We start from the raw sequence: 19,824 nt of genomic DNA on the forward strand, positions 1-19,824 counted from the left end.
GGAGAGATGTTTAGACAACAGTTTTACATTATACTGATGGTAAAAAATGTTCTATTTTAGCTCCAAACTTGAGTCTAGTTAGAGCTGCATCAGTGCTTAGGAAACAGCATGTATTTTAATGCCCTGTGAACAAGAATAACTGATAACTAGTACATTTAAATGTGAAAAGCAGAACTTTTCTCCGAGGGAGGCGTTATTTTTTTTGTTGTTGTTATGGATTTTGTCTTCATAGTTTACATTGCAGCTATAGCATTTCACTAGCAGTCATTTATCTAATGACTTATATCTTATATCTTTCAGGCTGTGGAAAATGCAGGATATCAGAGAGAGAGAAAAAGTGGTGGTAAGTTCTTTTTAATTTGCATTTCAGGGCTGAACTTCTGAACATAAATATACAGAAATTAACACCTTCATAATTTCCCCTCACGTATTTACAGACGGTTACAATACCAAAACAATGGGATCAGAGCACTATTTACTTCAATCCATCCCAAATTCTAAGTAGAGGTGCATTTGCTTTTTGTATAACCGAAATTAAAACAAAGGGGTATGTCTGAGAAAATGTTTCTTCTTCTCCTGTAAAGCCTACTCTTAGAGAATGCCTGTTTGTGCCAGAGAAATGGCTTGCATGGAGTATGACAGCCACCTTTTATAGAGGTCAATCAGACTCACTGGGCTGTACTGTTGTAAAGGAAAAGTTTCACAGATATAATTAACCTGTGGAATGCCTTTCAAGAAACTCTTGAGGTGTTGTCACTTATACTGTCTGTTTTCATAATTCAGGGCATCATGCTCTTCTTGCAGGGAGTAAGAAGCAATCTGCTGTGTCCCTTCATGATGTGCCTCCCCTGAATGAATCAGGAGGTCGTGGTGACTCTTACAGGGATGGTCACTGCTGGAGCTGGAGGGGGTGGTGGATTCAAAGGGAAAGTCTGTGGCTGTTCCCAGAAATGAGCAAGAGGTGCAGCATGAGCCCTGTGACAAGGACAGCCCAGGCTGCTGTGTGTGATGAGGAGAGGGAAGGTGCTGCACACACCAGAGAGGCTGGCAAAGGACAAAGGTGGGTCGTGGCTGCCCGTATTCTTCAGCTCTCAAAACACTTGAAGTTACTGATTGAGATGGTGGGCAAGGAGGAGGCCCTAGTGCCTCAGTGAGTATTGAAGATTTGCAAAGGAGCAAAAGGAAAGGTCTGAGAAGGTCTGGCTGGGTCTGAGTGATGTTCTTGTGCCTGGAGGAGCCTGGTGTTCAGCACAGCTCTGCTTCTGGAGCATGTGGGAGGCAGAAGTGCCTTAATTCTGCTGAAACACCTCAGGGGCTCAGGCACAAAACCTCAAAGGGCGATGGCCCAGGCACTGGAGCCTGTCTGGGGGTTGGTGAGTGCACAGGGGGGAGGAAGGACTGTCAGACCCTGCCTGTTGAACACATTTTACTAAAGATTCACCTGTAAGGAGGGAAAAGTGTAAGCAAGGATGTGTGAGTGAAGGATCTTCAGAGAGATGGTCCCTGCTTTGAGGACAGTGGTGTTTGGAGAGCAGCTGAACTCCTGTTCACTGCTGCTCTGAGGACCTTCTGCATTGGTACACCATACAGAAATACTTGTTCTCAGAAACTTCCATACCAAAATCATGGGAAATATTTGAACTTTAGATGACTCCAGACTTCAGCTGCAGTTTAGTAGGATATTAAGGCTGGTGCTTTATGTATATATGACATATATAAACATACATACACATGCAAAATATATATCTATGTGTGTGTGTGTATTTATATATATATACCTTAGGTTGTTTTGATTCTGTCAAATAAATTCAGTACCTCTTGTTTAAGGTAGAACTGGTAGAAAGAGTCTCGTGCAGGAAGAGATTTGATGGAGCTGTGTTAAGCACCAGGGAATTTGCATCAGAGGTTCTTCAAATGTTTCATTCAAGGCCAGCTTGTCGTTAACCTGAATATTTGATTTGAAGTCATGCTGGTTTCACATGTCAAGCTACCCTGGCACTGTGTGAAAGTGGTGGGAGGAAAGACAGGATGGGGGGAATGAGCAAGTAGGGAAGGATTTGGTTATCAAAGCAGAGGACTTAGATTCAATAGTCATCGACAGAAGGAGATTACTTCTGCTCCTAGTTCAGACAAGGGCTCTATCCCAACATCAGGCCACCCCTCAGACAAACAGAAGGACCTCCACATGCATTGCCAGCTCCATCCAGCAGCAAGGAGATGGTGCAACGACTTTGCTGCCAACCCAGGGAAATGGCAGGTTTGCTAAGGCCCAACTCTCAAGAATATTAATAAAAATAAATGGTTTTACCCTTTCTGGTCCTGCTTATAGCAGGCTGCTAATAGTGCCTTATGAGGCTGCCACGTGGTCCAATCAATAGTTTGATTTTTCTGCCCTAGAGCTGCCACAAGCACGAGCCCCACGCTGAGGTGGCTGAGTAAGGAGCTGGCTGAGGAGACAGGACGAGGTGACAAGGGGGAAATGCAGGATGTGGCACCTTGTGACTGCTAGGAGACTTAGTGTTGGACCATTCCTGCAGAGCCCCATGGCACTGCCACATCCCACTGGTGCTCCCTGGTGCCAGGGCTGGTTATTTACACATTTCTGTGTGAAACATCCGGCTTGGACAAAGGGAAAAAGCAATTCGGCGTCCTTTGACTGGGGAAGGTTGATTTTCATTCGAGACAGAATGGCTCATTTTTACCTTTTTAGCTCCTGGAAGAGTAAAAAGTGAGAGGTCAAACCTGCATCACCATGACAACCCCTGCAGCGAGGGTTTTTGAGCAGATGAAGGGGAGTGATAATGGAGCTGAAGTTTCTGCCCGTTCATAGTCGCTGGGCTTTTTGTTTTGTTTTTCCTTGTTTCTTTCCTTTAGGCCCTGTAAGGTGTGGCCCCATGGATTTTTCAGGGGTTGGAGGATAACACTGGCCAGTTTAAGCACAGCCATGCTCTGTTTGAGATCAGTCCTTGGTGCTGCAGTGCCTGGACACACGTGGAGTGCATATAAACCATATAAAAAAGGGGGTTGTAAGAGATAGTCATGGAAGATCAAACATCCCTTCAGATGCATTCCCTACACTCCTGTAGGTACAGCACACCAGCAAGTGCAGCTGTATTACCTGGTTTGCATCAAAGAGAACTGTCATCTCTGCCTTTCCTGACTTTCCTGCCTTTGGAGTCCAAAAATAAGCTCAGTAAAAGAGCAATTCTCTGAGGAGAGGAGGCATTGTAGGGAAGAAGGAATTCCAAATAGGGTGGGGGTCTAAGGAGATATACTCTGGAGGGGTGCAGGTGGAAGCTTGCACAAGGGGGAACGTGTAGTTGCAGATAGCTGAGGTCACAGCTATGGAGCAAAACCAAGACAAATTGAAGTCCCACAAACAATCCCCCAGATTCCCCTTACCTAAAAACTGAGCCTGCTCCAGGGAAAAACAAGCAAAAGAGCAGATTACTCATTTTTTAACACCTTAGGTTGCTTTAGGTACCTACTAAATCTGGTATTTTCCTAAGATGGGAAGACATCTCAGACTGAAATATGCCTCATATGACATGCAAACACAGCACCTATGAAGGGTCATCCTCAAACCCCATCTAGAGCTTCCAGATATTTGAATATTATGCCTTTTCAGAAGTTATGAATCATCCTTTCTTTACCTTGTCATTGCAATAAGAAATGAAACAGAGTAAGAAATATTAGCTCAGGTATTAGAGTGTCAGAAAAATTAATTTTGTGGGAAGATTTCCTCAGGGTCAGACTTTGGTGGGGTCTATACAGCCATCAGATAGTTACATGGAGAAGAGGAATAGTCAGGGTTAACACTAAAAAAGTTTTGAATGGCTATAAAACCTCAAGTTGAAGCAATTCTCTGTGCCCAAAGGATTAGGTTAAAGCATTTGCAGTGCAGTGGAGATGAATTATTCCATTTTTGCCTAGTGAGTGGTTTCTCATATCTTCTTCCAAAGTGGTGGACATGTCCCTTATGTCAGGATGGAGTTACACAGCCCACCACCCAGAAAGGCAAACTGCAAAGAAAGAGCACAGATATGGTGTCTCTAGCACCAGATTTGAAACAATAGCTGCATCAGCCCAGCAAGAGAGCAGAGCTGGGCTGTTGGGATCAGCCTGCAGATAAATCAAAGTGAATCTGAGTGATAGTGATGTGATGTTGCAATAATAATTCACCCCTCATGCTGATTTAGAAGAGGAAGCCAATTCAGAGCTTCAGAAGCACCAGGGCCAGCACGGAGCCCTGTGGGACAGAATGAAAGAGAATAGTCAGTTCATATGGAAACAAAGTGGAAGTTATCAATTGCATAAAATACATACCTGGCAGAAGACAGACGAGAGAATTTCTGGAAATGCTTTGGATTATAATCTGTCCTTCAGATAACTGATTTATGAGAAGCAGGATTCATGTGTTTTATTCAACCAATATGAAAAATTATGTTAAATAAGGATCCTCTGTATGTGAGAGGATTGCAGTGATAGCAATTTAAACAGGATGTTAGAGTATGACAGAAAATGCAATTTCATCTTTGCAGTGATGAGCCAGAGACCTCAATTTTCCTCTTCCTGTGCTGTGACTCTCTTGAGTCAGACTTGAACTTTAGCTATGGTCTGAGAGGGGGCAGATCGCCTGTCTGCTGGTGCATCTCAGGACAAATGCTTTTTGGGAGCTCAGTCTTTGAGGACAAAATAAAAAATGCCAATCACATTGGCATCAGACCATTTGGAGGCTTTAATTACATTTATTTAATTTTTATTCCTCACTGCAATTCCACTCATCCGTTTCCAGGCACAGTGGACTCCATGAAACCTGGTGTTTTCAATTTACCGACATCTCTTTGGAAAACAGATCCATCTCACTGTAGAAACGTTCTGAAAACAAATTGAAACAATTCCTCCTAGCAATCAAGTGCCAGAGCTTTATGCTTTGCTTGGATAATATTTGGACATAAATGATACCTGGCAATTGTATGTTCATCGACATTGTATCTTTAACATTTCAGGTGATTGAGCTGGACCCATAGACATTTAGCTTTTAATTTTAAGAAAAAGCTTTCCCATGACAATGGAGTGCACAGTTTCAAGATGAAATTTAACCTAGGAAAGACCTATGGACTGGCCCAGGAAGTGAAATACCACATGAGCTCTGCTAATAAGTCAGTACAGTTGTAAGAAGCCAATGCAGTATCAGCTGCTACCTGGGAGAAGGAAACCACGGACACATTTGTCCCTGCAGAGCATTTCCAGCACACCTTCAGCCTGTGAGCAACGCTGGCATGGTGAGCAAATATTGCTGTCTGTGGGTTAAAGTTCAAATGCATCACTTGAGCAGATGAGGAGTTCAACCAGGGCAGAACAACTTGCCATTTCCTTCAGGGAGTGGTGGCCACGGGGTGGGGAGGGACGTGGGTGTGAGAGTAGGATGCAGACAGTCACAGCCCTTCTACAGCAATTACCATAAAGATTAAATAAATACAATAGCCTAATTTCACATGGAAGTACACTTTAATTAAGTCTCTGCAGAACAATGAGCTGCTTCCATGAGAGCTGTGAAAATCATCACTAGGGACTGTCCAGAGGAAGAGAGAAACAAACAAGAGGTCTCTTTGTATAGAAAATATGTACAGGAAGTATTTTGAAAAGCTTGTCCCCAGTTAATTTACCTAGGAAAAATTAATGACAAACTCCAGGGTTTTGCTGTGGTTTTATATAAGTTCCCCAACCCAGAGCCTCATGGTTCTTTCTAGACTAAGGGAGAAAATCCATTTGTAAACCAATGAAATATTTTGCATTTACAGACTATTGCAAGAGCATCACAGATTATTGTGTGTGATGTATGCCAGTGGGTTTAGCTTGGCTGTAATGCTTCTGGGAGGCAAAGTTGTGCAAGATAAGCTCCAGGTGTATACTAAATAAAAATCAGTTCTCCCAACTCAGTTAGTGATGCATTCCCTATGTTAATATGGTCAGGGACAGAGTAAGTAGGAGGTGTTAGGGGAGAACCTCCCTTCACCCTTTCCATCATTTTTTAAATCTTCCTGTATGATCAGGGAACCTAATGCACAAGAACTACATGAAAATGAACCAGTTTGCCATTACCATTTTTGCAAACACCTGGATCCATTGCCTGAGTGCAGGGAAGTTTGGCCAGGGTCATGGTTATTCTCTTCCTGAGATTGGGATGTTCAACAGGGAACAGTACAGCTGCTGGCACCACATCAACCACCCATGATTGTGGTGAGTTCAGCTCATTAACACCTACAGAAGAGGCACCTTCATTGCAAAGGCAGAATTGAGATGTCCCCTAAATCCCAGCCAGATACAATTCTTCACAGAGTGCAAGTATCAGGGCAGCTTGATCGGCAGCTTGAAGGAAGATTTTGCCTTGAAGTCTGGATGGGTAGTGGGCGTAAATTACAAATTACTTTTTTTTTTTTTACTTTAGAATATATTATAGACTACTTCAAAAATTAATATTATTGCTTTAGAGAGTGCCATCTGGTAGCTTTCAGCTATCAGCTCTGCAAGGCTCAGGCAGGTTAGACCTGGGGAAGCACAAAATCACTTTGGTGTTGGATGCTCATCTTACACCAAGGTTGTGAAGGCTTTTGGTCAGGCACAGCCTTTGTTTGTTTTCCTTGTTTTTATGCAGCTAGGTAACATAGCTGGGCCCAGCTCCACAGAGGGTGTCTTGGGCATGACTGCACTGCAACCCAAAAATCATTACAACCAGACAATCAGCTCTCAGAGCATGCCAGGGTCTGCTTTTCCTTTGAAAGGGAGTCGAAGCTCTTGTGGAGGTTTAATCGAAATCTGAATGCATGTGACTGAAATTGGCTCCCTGTGATTATTTATACAAGTAAACCTCTGCTTCTCACAAGTTCCCAGAAATCAAATGCCAGACTTGTATGATCATTATTTTTTTTAAAGAAGTAAATATTTGTTGAAAATTCTTTGCTGTATTAATTTTCCTCTGCCTTCTCTCAGGCAGCCCTGATAGCAATGGAGAGACTCCTGGTGTGCATCAATCAATCTAGAGAAGAGGGACCAAAATAGCTGATTGCTGGGTCTGTAATGTCTTATCCTCAGAACAAAACCAAATTTTCAGGTAGCTTTTAGAATGGCTTGTTTTCCTCATCCATCTGCATGCCCAGCTAAAATCTTCCAGGAAATGATCTTTGTTTCAACAGTAGGTATGTCAGGAACAGGTATTTTAAGGAGGATATAGTTTAAGCCAAGGGCTGCATATTCCATGTTTTCCTAACCCCCAGTCGAAAGCCCATCTGCCACTAAGTGGTTTATAACTTGACAGTCAGCCACCACTATTTTTTAAAATGTTCTGTAATGTTTATAATGTCAGTCCCTGTTGCTAACCTTTTTTTTTCCTTTAACTTTCTTTACTTTTTTTTTTTTTTTTTTTTTTTTTTTGGTAACCCTTTTACCTTCTTTTTCCCTGCTCAGACCCATTAGCAGGATGTTGTGCAATATGGTGCTTGTCATCTGTTTCAAAGACACAGTGATGAGATACAGGTATGCCAGATGGATAAACCTAGTGTGACTAATTATTGTGTATTTGCCTTTAATTATTATCATTTATTACCAGAGAAAAGACAATAGAGGTTCCCAGACTCGGAAGGGAATGTCGGCAGAAGGGGAATTTTTGTCTTTTTGGTTTTTTGTTTTTTGTTTTTTGTTTTTTTTTTTTCAAGAGACTGGCACATCAGCAAGAAAAGTTTTCTTCTTGGAGTGAAATACTGCAAAGCATCCGAGACAAGAGGAGACAACATGACCCAGGGAATACTTTCCTTTCCCTGGCACATACTTGAGGATCAGATCTCTCACAGGTAATAAATAGGTTTTGTGTAACTATAGAACAAGTATTCTCTTGGCTCAATGTCCACTCAGGGCATTTGGGATCTATGGATAACCTTCAGTCATCTCACAGAGAGGGGTCTGAGTTCAAAGCGACCTCCAAAAATCACCCAGCCCAACCCCCCTGGAATTGGCAGGGACACCTTCCACTAGACCAGATTGCTCAGAGCCCTGTCCAGCCTGGCCTTGAACACTCAGGAATGTGGCATCCACAGTTTCTCTGGGCAGCCTGTGCCTACGGGTAGGCTCCAGTCCTCTTAGTCTGATTTTGAAGACATTTATAGCCCTGGCTCTGCCTTCTTGGCACCAGAAAAAAGACTAAACCAGAAGATGTACATTATGTCCTCCATGGAGAGGTGAAACCTGAAGTCCTTAAGCAGCAATTTCTGACAAAATTAAACTCAGAGTAGCAAACACTGACATTGGTCTCTGTGCCATCACACCAAGCCTTCAACCCTTTAAATGGAATTTGACTCCATACCTGACCTTCACACCCAAAATTTCTACATTGTTTGGCAAAAACGCAGGTTTCCTTCTTTCCAGTATTATGACCTTATTTTCAATCAATCCCTTCACAAGAACACACATTTAAAAACACATGTTGTTGTAAAACAAACGTTTTAAGACAAACATTGCTGATGCATTTCAACAGGTGCCTGCTGAGGACAGACACTTATCTCAGAGCCCACAGTCTGGCATGCTGGATGACTCTGAAAGAGTATAGAAGGTTGACAATGGTAAGAAATTTTTGGAAATGTTTAATACTCTGGTCCCAAAAGCTCCTTTCAGGTTACAGCTGAATCAGCTGCCATTTACAAGTGCAAAGTGGGTTTATGATGGCTCATAAGACTGATCTTGCTTATGGGGCACTGCACTTTAATTTGAGAGCAGCCGCACTGATTTGGTAAACAGATTGAGGAAGAGCTTCAGACTCCAGGCTTTAAAATTCATGAGGATCTGATTTAGTACATTTTACACTGGTATTTTAACATATTTGCTCCATGGCTAAATTGCAGACTAACCTAAAGGACCAGTCATATACCACAATCTACCGTAGATAATATAAGATATAATCAATGTCACCAGGCTGCTGAGCTATTTCTATATTTAGTATTTGTCAGACAAATGCATGCAAAGGCATTAAAACAACAAAGTCCGTACATGGATGATTTGTGAACAGGAGAAAAGGCTAAATTTGCTACTGTTTGCTCTGAATAGCTTACCCAGATTACAGGCCAATTCTGTTTTGGACAGAAATATTTTCCATCACAGAGTCTGCTGAAGTCAAGAGAGTACTATTCCTTTGGCCTCAGGATAGGCTGGAGGGCTGGGCTGTATTTTGGGATTGGCAGCTCTGACCGTCTCCCTTTAACCCATTTGAACACAGTTTGATTGGGACTTGACTGAGCACTTAATAGTCTGTGATTGCCTTGATTGTGGACTTCTACTTTTAAACCAAATGCAATGTCATTATTATATATCAAGAAAGAACGGTGCCTGATAACCAAAAAATATTACATTAAATTGGCACACTGAGAATTAAATATGCAGAATCAGCCTAATGAAATAACTTGCCTTTGGTTGCAAGAGCCTTCATCATTCTTAAGAAGATTTAATGCTAATCTGACTTGGAGCTGTTTCAGTCCAATTATTTTTCGGCAAATTTTTGAGCTTTATTTTTTCTTTTCAGCAGCGTTATTCTGTCTTGACAGTTTTTATTTTGTTATTTTTGTGGATATTGAGTAAATGGGAAACCAATTCAGAACCATTCTTAAGTAGAAATGAAATGCCCTGTAATCCAATTTTGATCAAAATTCATCTTCGCTTTTCGGGGACCGAGCTGCCTGTGCAGTTATCTCTGCACTGCACAAGTTGATAATAAAGCAAAGCAAAGCTCACATTCTTTTCCCTTTGCACATGGTGGGAACTGGGCATTGTTCAGCTGGAGAACAATGTGCTGCTCCCACAGCATGTGGCAAAGCAGCAGAATGGCAAGAAGAAGATTTCTCTCTGTGCTTCTACTTCTGTTTCTCTAATGTCTGAAGTAAACCTTTCTTCCCGCCTGTGGGTGGGTGGTTCTCTTCCCTGGAAACCTTCCTGTCTCCCTCTCCTGATGCCCTGTGTTTGCAGAAGACAGCTCAGTGCTGCAGCACCTTTCCCAAAAGCACTCCTAGGGAGCTGAGACACGCTCAGCTCTCATCACAGACCTGGTTTACAGCTCCTCTGCCTTCCACTTCAGTACCCATTGCCCTTTGGTTATGCACAGACACAAAAGCCAAGGTACAGCTCAAAAATACAATCCCTGTCCAAGCAGTGATGGGACAAAGAGGCCTCATGTGTCTTATATGGTGCAGGGGGGGATCCCATATAACCTGGGCTTTGCCTTGTGTTTGCTTCAATGGCTCCAGCTGTGTTCTTAACTGGCTTTTATCCCACTTTGCCTGGCAGAAGCAATACCTCAAGGCAGGCTTTTCTGGTGCAACATCAGCAAAAATTGGTGGCTTAAAAACAGCTGTTAGCAATCAAGCAAAGCTGCTTCATTCCTCCAAAAAATGCCCTTATTCCTTCCAACCACTCATTTCTTCACCACTCCTCCTACCTACAGGCCAAGCTGTTTTTCAATGCTCATTTCATATAACCTTCCGTGTTGTAAAGTAACAGGTGTTCTAGGATGAGACAGAACACTGAATATCAGCAAGTTTTCAGGCATCCATCCACATGGGCCTCTAAGTCCACAGGATCCTATGATAGGTCATCAGAGAGGGATACATCATTAAATAATTGTCTCAACATCATCATCACCTGCCATCTCTTCTCAAAAGGAAAAGTTAGGAGAGGTAACACATTAGTATGAGAGATGATTAACTGTAAGTCTCTGGTACCCTCCCAAGATACATAGCAAATACTTTCTTTTCCTTGGTAGCAGAAAACTCATAACTAAAGGATACAACCTTTTAAAAGAGGCTGAGTTGTCATTCCAAGGTATCTTTATGTTCAGCTAGCCTTTATTAGTTTTCCTCTTGTTTGTGTCTATTCTTCTCATCACATTTTGTAGTTCTTGCTGCTTCATTCTTTCTGTTTTCTCACCATCTAACCTTAGACCACTCCCTTTCTTTCTTTCTCTCTGAAAAACTGCCTTCTGGTATTTTCCATGAATCCATCTGCATTGAATTATTTATAGATACAATAAAGTCTGCTTTTGTCTAATGTTTATTTTCTTTAATAACAAGAAACATGGGGGAAATGTTCCAAAGAACCGAAAAAGGACTTGAGTTTTCCTGGACGCTAGGCAACAGTAGCCAAAAAGTACAAAAGAAGCTGTAGGATGTTCATAGGATGCATCTAAAAAAATAATCTTGGTACTTTGGTATCTAATATGTTCTTTGAATATGTTGTATTTCCCAAATCTGAGCCTTGGTTTGAATGCTGTAATGTCACTCTGAAAGTTTTAATGGACAATGAGTCACTGTGGAGGCAACCAGGAGCAATAAGCAGATGGATTACTGCTGGTGCAGCCAGATCTCTGCTGCCTGTTTTCCTTGTCCTAAGTGTTTCAAATAGGTCATGGAGGTCTCTTATGCTGCTCGTTCCCAACCAGTGGGTTTGTCTTGTACCTGGTAAAAATTAGAACAAACAATATATCTTGCTAAATGAGTCACTGCTAGTCCTTTGTTACCTTTTACTGTTTGCTTGAATTTACTTTCCATCATGATTTAAGGGCTTTTCCCATCTCCTTTTCCAGTGGAGGCTTTAGGGTGCTCATTGCTTCTTTTTTCCCTTCAATTACGCGAGCCATGCAAACATTTCCCCTTGAACACTTTCCAGCTCCCCCACCCCGTACCTCACCCACTCCGTGTCCTCCCCCTCGTTTGCACAGCTCCCTTCTCCACTGTGTTTCCTGCACTGCCTACACTAATTGCACTTAGCATGGATGTGGTGGGGGAGGGAGAAAGTAAAGAGAGGACTTCTGAGGAATCTGTGTGAGTTTCGGACTGGAGGCTCCCCTACGCATGGGAAAGATGGAATATAAAAAAAAGGCAGCAGAAAGAAGAGGAAAGAGAAACAGATTCAAGTCCAGGTCCTTGAGTCCATGCTCAAGGTAGGAGCATGTTGGTTCTCACTTTTTTACAGGGAGAAAGAAAGCACCTGGAAGCTGCAGAGAGGGGAGCTCAGGAGATCCAGTCCCTGCTGTCCCCACCACCTGTGCAATGCAAAATTCAGAGGGTAAGGCTTGTGGAGCTCTCCCTGCCACCTCTCCTGGCAAAAGGTTGTTCTGCATGTGGGAGAGGTTGCTTTGTTCCTTATTCATACCCCTTGACCACTCTAATGCAATTGCTTGTCTAAAACACTGTTCACTGCCTCAGTCCCCACTCCCATTCCAAAACCACAGGAAAAAGGACTCTGACACCACAGAAGCAATGAGCTGCACGTCTGGGCCATTCTTGCAGGCTGGGGATGGAATCTGCCTGAAGGACTTGCAAAATTCAGTCCCTGCTCTCCTTGCAGTGGGATGTGGATGTAAACGTCGCCTCTTTCTCAGAGCAGCTTTTGAGAGTGAGTATTTGTCTCAGAAAGAACAAACACACACCATCAAACAACAACCCAACTAACAAACAAGCCCTCAGAGACCAGCAGCTCCCAAAAATCAGCACTCCGTACTCTCTGAAACTTCACTCATTTGGATTCAAAGGTACCTGGACGCAGAACACTTGAGCTAGAAAAACTGCACATCTGTGGCATGTGTTTATTTATTTATTTACCTGTTTTCCAATCTTGCACCTGCCTACTTTAGCTGATCTCTAGCTATCAAATTGTGATGGAGCAAAAGCAATAAAATGCCTGTAGGATAGAAAAACCCTGCCTGAAGTTCTCCCATAGCTCAACCAGACCTAGAAGATGCACAATTCAATTAAAAGAGATATAAAGTTTTTCTCTCCTCACCTTGCCATTTTCCCCTTTTCTTCTGTGCATTTCATAAATCCAGATATATATATATATAAATAAATAAATGCACATATATAAACACACACACACACACATGCACACACGCACAACCCCACCCCTCCCCTTCCCAATCCTTCCTTTAAGGTTTAATTTAACAATAACATTTGCGATCGGGGTCCTGAGCATCTCAAGGGCATTGCGCTTGAAATTGCACACACTCCGCACCATTTATCATAGCCTGACATGTGTCATGTTCCAAACTGCAGCTCCAAGAGGTTACAGCTCACGACTGCTCCTTTGTTGATCAGCTGCCGAGACAACTGAGGCACCTTTCTTTCTTTTTTTCTTTCTTTCCTTCTTTCTTTTTTTTTTTTTTTTCCCGTTTTTATTATTAAAGCCGCACCGTCCTCTTTTCGTGGGGTTCATTCTGACACAATGGAAAAAGAAAATGAATTCTTCTCTGCTCTATGCAGTTCCCCCACCAGATCTTCATCAACCCATATTCCAATCACATTTTATTTGGGTTCAATAGCAAAGCTTTGGCTGGTTAATATTACTGCTTAATACTGGATGTAAGAGAGATAAACTGTTTTCTGTGCTTGAGGAGAACAGCAGGCTGTATAACTGCTAAGGATATTGGGGACAGTGCTAAGGCTGTCCCAAAGTGCTTTCCTGTGACAGCATCCAGGCTTGCCAGGCCAGTGAATTCCTTCCATTGCTGAACTTCAGTCCTGCAACTTCAGGAAAATGAATTTTTTCATCTCCAGAGCTATTTAATTTACTCCACCTCTCCTCCTTCACTTGCTGTGCAGATTTCTTGCTGTGTGCAGAGCACTGAGACCTGTATCTTTGTAGGAATGATGTGTGCAGCAACTCAGCAAACCAGGCTGTTTATAAACAAGAGCCACTGAATTGCATTCATAAATCACTTGTAGATCCTACTTTTGCCAGTCTTCATCCTGCCAACCAATATTTGTATAGGGTATAGGCATGAGTGTCACTGCAACTTAACATGTAAGGATGCAAGGTATTACTGCTAGCAAGGGATGGGGTCTGAACACTGGTCTGAGATCTGAACAAAAGCAGACTTTGTATTGTTCTGCATTCTCAAGCGTGCTGGCATGTCAGGTGAGCTACTAATTTCTTTTTGAGCTATTTGTAATGAAGAGTTCTTGAAGGCAGGGAATGCTGAACTGGAGCCGATTTCTGCACTTCCTCTCCCTATTTTCATGTTCTGCTCTGTCCTGGAAGACCTCAAGCCTGAGGTTTGGATCCCAAAGTCTGTCAGTGTTTTGGAATGATACTTGATCTTTCAGATTCCTCTTCCCCTCTGAGCTCTAAATCACGTAACGTTCGTCACCACCTGTTAGCATCAAGCACAGCCTCTGCCGACACAGTTGGAGTTGTCTTACTTTCTCTCACACTCTCAGCTCTTGTCGATGGATATTTTAGGAGGTTTCCTCGGTTTAGAGGCACTTGATTAATCAGCAGTGCCAGATGGGAAGGCTCAACCACTACCACCATGTGTGTGTCACATGCCTATTAGATTCACAAACAGAGGATTTTCTTGCCATTGGCCAGCAAGATTTTGCACTTTATCCTTCATGATGTGTTTTTTGCCCATGTCAGACCTCTTTGCCTTCCAGTTTAGCTCCCCTCTGGAAGCCTGATCTGAACAGCACTTTGCTGCCTGAAGGATGCCTTGTTTTCTCCCTGTTTCTCGAGGAGAGAAATCCCAGTTTTGTGTCTGTGGATTGACAGCAATCCTCTCCGAGCTGCTCCCAGGCTCAGCATGGAGCTGGGCTCCCCACTGCCTGTGATGCACTTCCCCCTTGCATGGCTGCTCGTGTTGGTGACCTTGACTCGTGCTTGATCCCTGCCTCCCCCTTTGCCAGCGTCAAGGACCCGCCTGGCCCTGCAGGGATGATGTAGTGCCACCAGCTGGGATGGCGTAAAGCAGCGTGGGGCTGGGCCAGCTTCCAGTCACATCACTCTGCCTGTCCTGGGGAGAGCAGCCACCTGCACAGTGCCACCTTCCCCCGCTCTGGAAGGTGACAGTTTAGCACAGACACCACGAGGCACAGAGCACAGAGAGGTATAAGGGCAGGGACCACATAAATGCTGCTTCTCCATCGCTTTGCCACCCTAAAAAACCACTTCTGTGTGTGCCTAACTCTGCCCCCAAGCAAGGAAGCTGCTTGACTGCTCAGTTTTAAAGGAACATCATGTCTCCCTAAAACTCTTACAGAGACTTACTTATGGAGTTGTGTTATTTATAGAGGGGCTGTGCCCCGGGTGTGCCTGTGCCTGTCTCTCTTTTTAGGACACCTGTTCCCATGAAAGCTGCTCCACACTACACTTTTGCCCCCAACAGTTTTAAATGAAAGATAATTTTAAGGGTATTTTGTGGATTTATAAAGAGGAAGTAAGGAGTCTACACAATGAAAAAAATAGTCTATGGCAAAAATATTAAAATCACTAAAAACCCACTAAAAATAAAAATGCCCCTCAGCTTCCCCTCTCCAACCATGGATATTGTCATTGTAACACTGCTCAGAAATGGGGTCCCTTTGAGCTGGGAGTGAAATGATACACAGATACTCAGAGTGCAATAGAAAACCAATGAGGAAAGCAGCACACACAATAATCAGGTGAGCAGACAGGGTTTCAGCTGAGACCATCATCTCAATATCTCAACCATGGAGAACTAAGACTGGATTCAGAACTGGCTCAACATCCTGATCTCCCTGTGGAAGGAAATATGGCTACAGCAGCCTCTATTTATTGGGATGGCATTGGGGAATGCTGGAAATTAATTGGCTCCTTGGATATGAGGAATAAAAGTAACCTTGGGTCTGTCTGCTAAAAAGAAAAGGAGATAACCACCAAACCAAGCAACATATAAATAATAGAAGAACCAATAATGACTTAAAAAACTATTTAAGTGCAATCAGGCAGAGTGGAAGAAAGAATAATGACATGTGTACAGTAGACACAATGTAGATTACAATTTATAACAGGATACAGGATGGAGCCAGCACTTGATTAGGGGACCATATTACAAATTTTTCAGCATATGTCCTCTGTTTTTCTTTGCTTTGGCATAGAAGGCTGGGCACTGCTGGTAAGTACATCAGATCGTCAGAAAATGCCCATGTTGATGAGAATTGCAGGATCCAAGGAAATTAACTTGACTTGTATTTTAGACAATTTTGCCATATCCATTCCTTGCCCAGAGCTGTCAACTGAGAAAGAGTTGTGCTTGCTTACAGTTTTAATCAGAGATAAAAATTACCCCTAGTTCATGAATATGTTTATCATGGAGATATGTCAATGGCAGAGAATAGATTCTCAGCACACAGTTCTGCATGTCTTGCACTAAAACATGTCATATACTGATGTGTTTTGCTCTACAAATAGCATCCTCACACTCCACTCATTGTCCAGACACAGACAGAGCCTGGGCAGGGAAAAGTCCTCCAGAAGGAAGCACAAGGAGCTTTTGCTGATGAGCTTGGAGGGCCCTGAAGCTCCTTGGGTGTCTGCTTGCCTTGGCTTGGCCACCATCACCATTCACCTGACTGCCAGGGGAGAGATGAAGAGGGCAATTGTCATTTGGCCTGATCACAAAGGCTGCTGGGGCTCCTTTGATCCTCCTCTGTGTCTCTAGGCTCTGTCTCCCTCCTGGATGTGTTCCCAGCTGCTGTTCTCTGGACCCAACCTTTCAGGCATGGCTCTTGACCATTAACACCAGTAAGTCATGCTCTGTGGTGGGGTGGGGGGAGAGCTGTGATGTGCTATTTCTTGTGGATAGTCAGGCTATGATAAAAAGGAAGCTGTATTCATGAATAGAGTAATTTTTTTCCACTTCTACATGTCTTTTTTCTTCCCAGTCTGGTAACATCACATCCCTCAGAGTACCCTAAATTAAAGAAAGCAATACCAGAACAACAACAAAAGCAGGAATGGGAATGGCACAGCAGCAAACCAGAAAGCAAATGGCTGACAAGGGATGTTTATATGTTGCAGGGTGTTATTTTGGCTGCTCTGTTTGCCCAAGAAAACAGAGAGAGCACATGCAGCTAAATGAAGGCTCCTTGAAGTTGGGGTTTTGCTGGATCCTGATGTGTGTGTGGGTATATTTGTGTGTGTAAATTGGGGAAGAAGGAAGATTTTTATTGTGGTCTCTTTCTAGACAGGCATAAACACCCCTGTTTACTTCCAGCATGCCATCTAAATTCAAAATTAGCATAAGCTGATGGTGTTAATTGATTTATATGCATGCAGGCAGTGGTTTATCAGAGGTAGGGGGACATAAGGTCACTCCCCTAAGGGCCTCCTGGGAACAAGTATCCATCTGAGATAATATCGAGATTGGCATAGCTGGGAATATAACTGTGTCCAAGTATGAAGAAACTGAGTTCTTTGTCATTAGCAGCAAAATAATTTTTCTATTAATATTGTAATTCTCCTTTTAATAAAGGCTGCTCTCAGTGAGGTCGAGGAAAGTGCCCTGCAGGTCTGCTGTGAGGTGGCCCAGGCTGCAGCTGGAAGGCTGGCTGCCTTCCCAGAGAAGGGAAAAGTCCTGTCCAATGTGCCATCTGAGCCAGCCTCTTGGAATTTTGCTCCCTTCGGGTCAGTGGACCTCAGCCACTGTGGAAATGCCAGGACACTTCCTCAGAGGAGGTCAGCAATGACACAGAGACAACAGGGACCAACAGGGACTTCTTTACCTTCTGGGAAATTTCATGAAAATATTTCCCCTGAGATGTAGGAAGAGCAAAGCCAGAAAAGGGCCTTGGCTTGCAAGTGTAAAAGGAGGAAAAATGCATCCCTCTTGCACTGCTGGCCCCTGAGAAGGGAGGAAAGGAGAGTAGACAATCTGAAAATGCTATACCCAAATTGTCTCCTATTGGTTTGGACTATCCATTTTAAAAAACCTTGTTTTTTCATGAAAATGGGTTGATCTGAACTGACAGTTGATTCTTCTCTTTTTCCTTTCTCTTTCTCTTTCTCTGTTTGTTTGTTTGTTTGTTTATTTGTTTCTCCTCCACCTTTTCCTAGGTCAGTTGGCAGAATTCAAACTTGAAACCCATCTACAAAAAGCATTTTCCACTTGTAAGCAAGCCTCCCCTGCCTTGCAAATTGGGAAATTTGCCCTCTCTAGTAGGAGCTGTAGTATCTGGTTGCTCTCTGACTAAGCAGGAGCTCAACAAGGCCACTTTGCACTGTGGCCACCCCTTTGAACTCAGTGGCTTTACTGGTGCTAAGAGAGGGTATTGGAAACTTAGCCTGAAATCACTTTCAGGTAAGCAGCAGCAATGAATAGAAAAGAAAAGGAAACAGGAGGCTTATAGGATTTAAGGAGTTTCTTTTGAAGAAGGAATCCACCCTGCTGCTGATGGGCAGATGCTCATGTGGGTGTTGAGATGTGCAAATAAAGCAGGGTATAAAGCTGCTAGCAGTGGTTCACAGCAACACACCAACTCCTGCCAAGGAGAAGCAGGTTAGGTAAACTTTTCAGGTGTTTGGGGGTGAATCTTTTCATTTGTGCACAGCCCTTGTTTGACCCAGCTGTTTCACATCATTACCAATTGCTTTGTCCGTGTATCAGACTTCCTCCTTGTGCTTTATTGGTTTCTGCTCTTGCTAACCTCTTCCAGCAGTTTACTTTCTAACATCCTGAATGCTTCATCATGGCTGTTCAGCACACCTCACTGAGGGCTGAGATTAAAAGTTAAAAAAAGAGCAAGAGTGAACACAACAGGAGAGGAAAGAGCTTTTGGCAGCAGCTTGGTGACACCCTGGGGGGAGTCAAATGGGATGAGTAACCACCCGAAATAATGGCAGAGGGAAAAAAGAGAGAAGGCACTCAAACAGCAGGGCCTGAGTGAGAGAATTAGGAGAAACATGAAGCTGAGAAGTCCAGGGGAGGGGAGGAAGGCAAAGTCTATCTCTCCATCTCAGCTCTCTGTTCCAAAGAGAGACACTGAGCTCTGTTAAAATAGAAAATGGGACCATTTAGTTTACAACACTGGGCACAAATATCTTGTATTCAGTGTCTGCTTCTCTCCTGGACTGAAAGTCTGCTTGGCTCTAAGGTATAAGAGCAGTCCTGGGGAAATCTGAAGTGAGGCCAGACAGGGGAGAAGGTGGGGATTAAAAGGGGGAGCAGATGGTGTCAGAGCCACCTTCAGTGGCTGCAGGGCTCTGGTGTAGCACAGCCAGCACAGCACCAGCAATATCCTCCCTCCTCAGGTGCTGCAGAGCTGCATTTGTGTGCACAAGGCTGCAGGGACACAGGGGAGGTGACAGGACATCACCTGGCCAGGACTCACTCTGCCTGAGCCCAGGACCTTCTGCCTCCTGTATCCTGGCACATCTCAGCAGGGTTATGTTTAGCCTGATCAGTACTTGATGGAGGATAAACATTTCATTTAACACAGGGAGGATGAGATCTGGGAGCCTGGCTCCTTCTGGATGGAGTGACAATGGAAACATTCAGTACTCATGCCAGGAAACATCATAAGATTTATTTGGTGTCAATAAAAGAAAGAAATGTTTTGACAAAACCAGAATATTTTACTTGGGTTAAAATTTTTTTAATAATTCTCAATTATATGATAGCAAATTAAAATGTAAAGTCAAATATTGCTGTGTCCCCCTCAAAAATTTGGCATGGGTTCTTTAACACAGTCAGAATCTTTCTTCTAGTTTTCTTCCAAAAAGAAGCAGTGTCAAAATCAGTTTGATGTTATGAAATGTTTTAGTGTTGATGGAAGCACCTAATAGTCAGGGTATGTATGACTATCTCTGCTTTTAACATTACAAAGAGCCTGACCTCCAGGTGCTCGTCTCTGAGGCTTTCAACTCAATTTGCAAAATTCAGGCTTTGCTTTGGGTTTACAGTACCATGAAGCAACATAAAGTTCAGTGATGATTGGATTAGGTTTTGACAAATATGAGAAAAACATTGAGATGTAATGTTAAAGCAGAAGGAAC

At 43.2% G+C, this 19,824-nt stretch overlaps 1 long non-coding RNA gene across 7 annotated transcripts in view; it reads left to right on the forward strand.

Annotated features, from left to right (window-relative positions):
• Nucleotides 1–295: 295 nt before the first annotated feature.
• Nucleotides 296–19,824, forward strand: part of LOC130257536 (uncharacterized) — a 72,631-nt gene continuing 53,102 nt past the window's right edge. For 6 of the 7 annotated variants that reach the window (XR_008841335.1, XR_008841336.1, XR_008841339.1 and 3 more), the window contains exons 1-7: nucleotides 296–343; nucleotides 805–1,060; nucleotides 5,010–5,285; nucleotides 6,994–7,850; nucleotides 8,531–8,615; nucleotides 12,010–12,102; nucleotides 12,269–12,432. This is a non-coding gene — a long non-coding RNA (uncharacterized LOC130257536). Of the gene's footprint in view, nucleotides 344–804; nucleotides 1,061–5,009; nucleotides 5,286–6,993; nucleotides 7,851–8,530; nucleotides 8,616–12,009; nucleotides 12,103–12,268; nucleotides 12,433–16,851; nucleotides 16,949–17,886; nucleotides 17,941–19,824 lie in introns of all 7 variants that reach the window. The other variant, XR_008841340.1, reaches the window with a different exon arrangement.

Source organism: Oenanthe melanoleuca, chromosome 10 (genome assembly GCF_029582105.1).
Source record: "Oenanthe melanoleuca isolate GR-GAL-2019-014 chromosome 10, OMel1.0, whole genome shotgun sequence".
Classification (NCBI taxonomy): Eukaryota; Metazoa; Chordata; class Aves; order Passeriformes; family Muscicapidae; genus Oenanthe; species Oenanthe melanoleuca.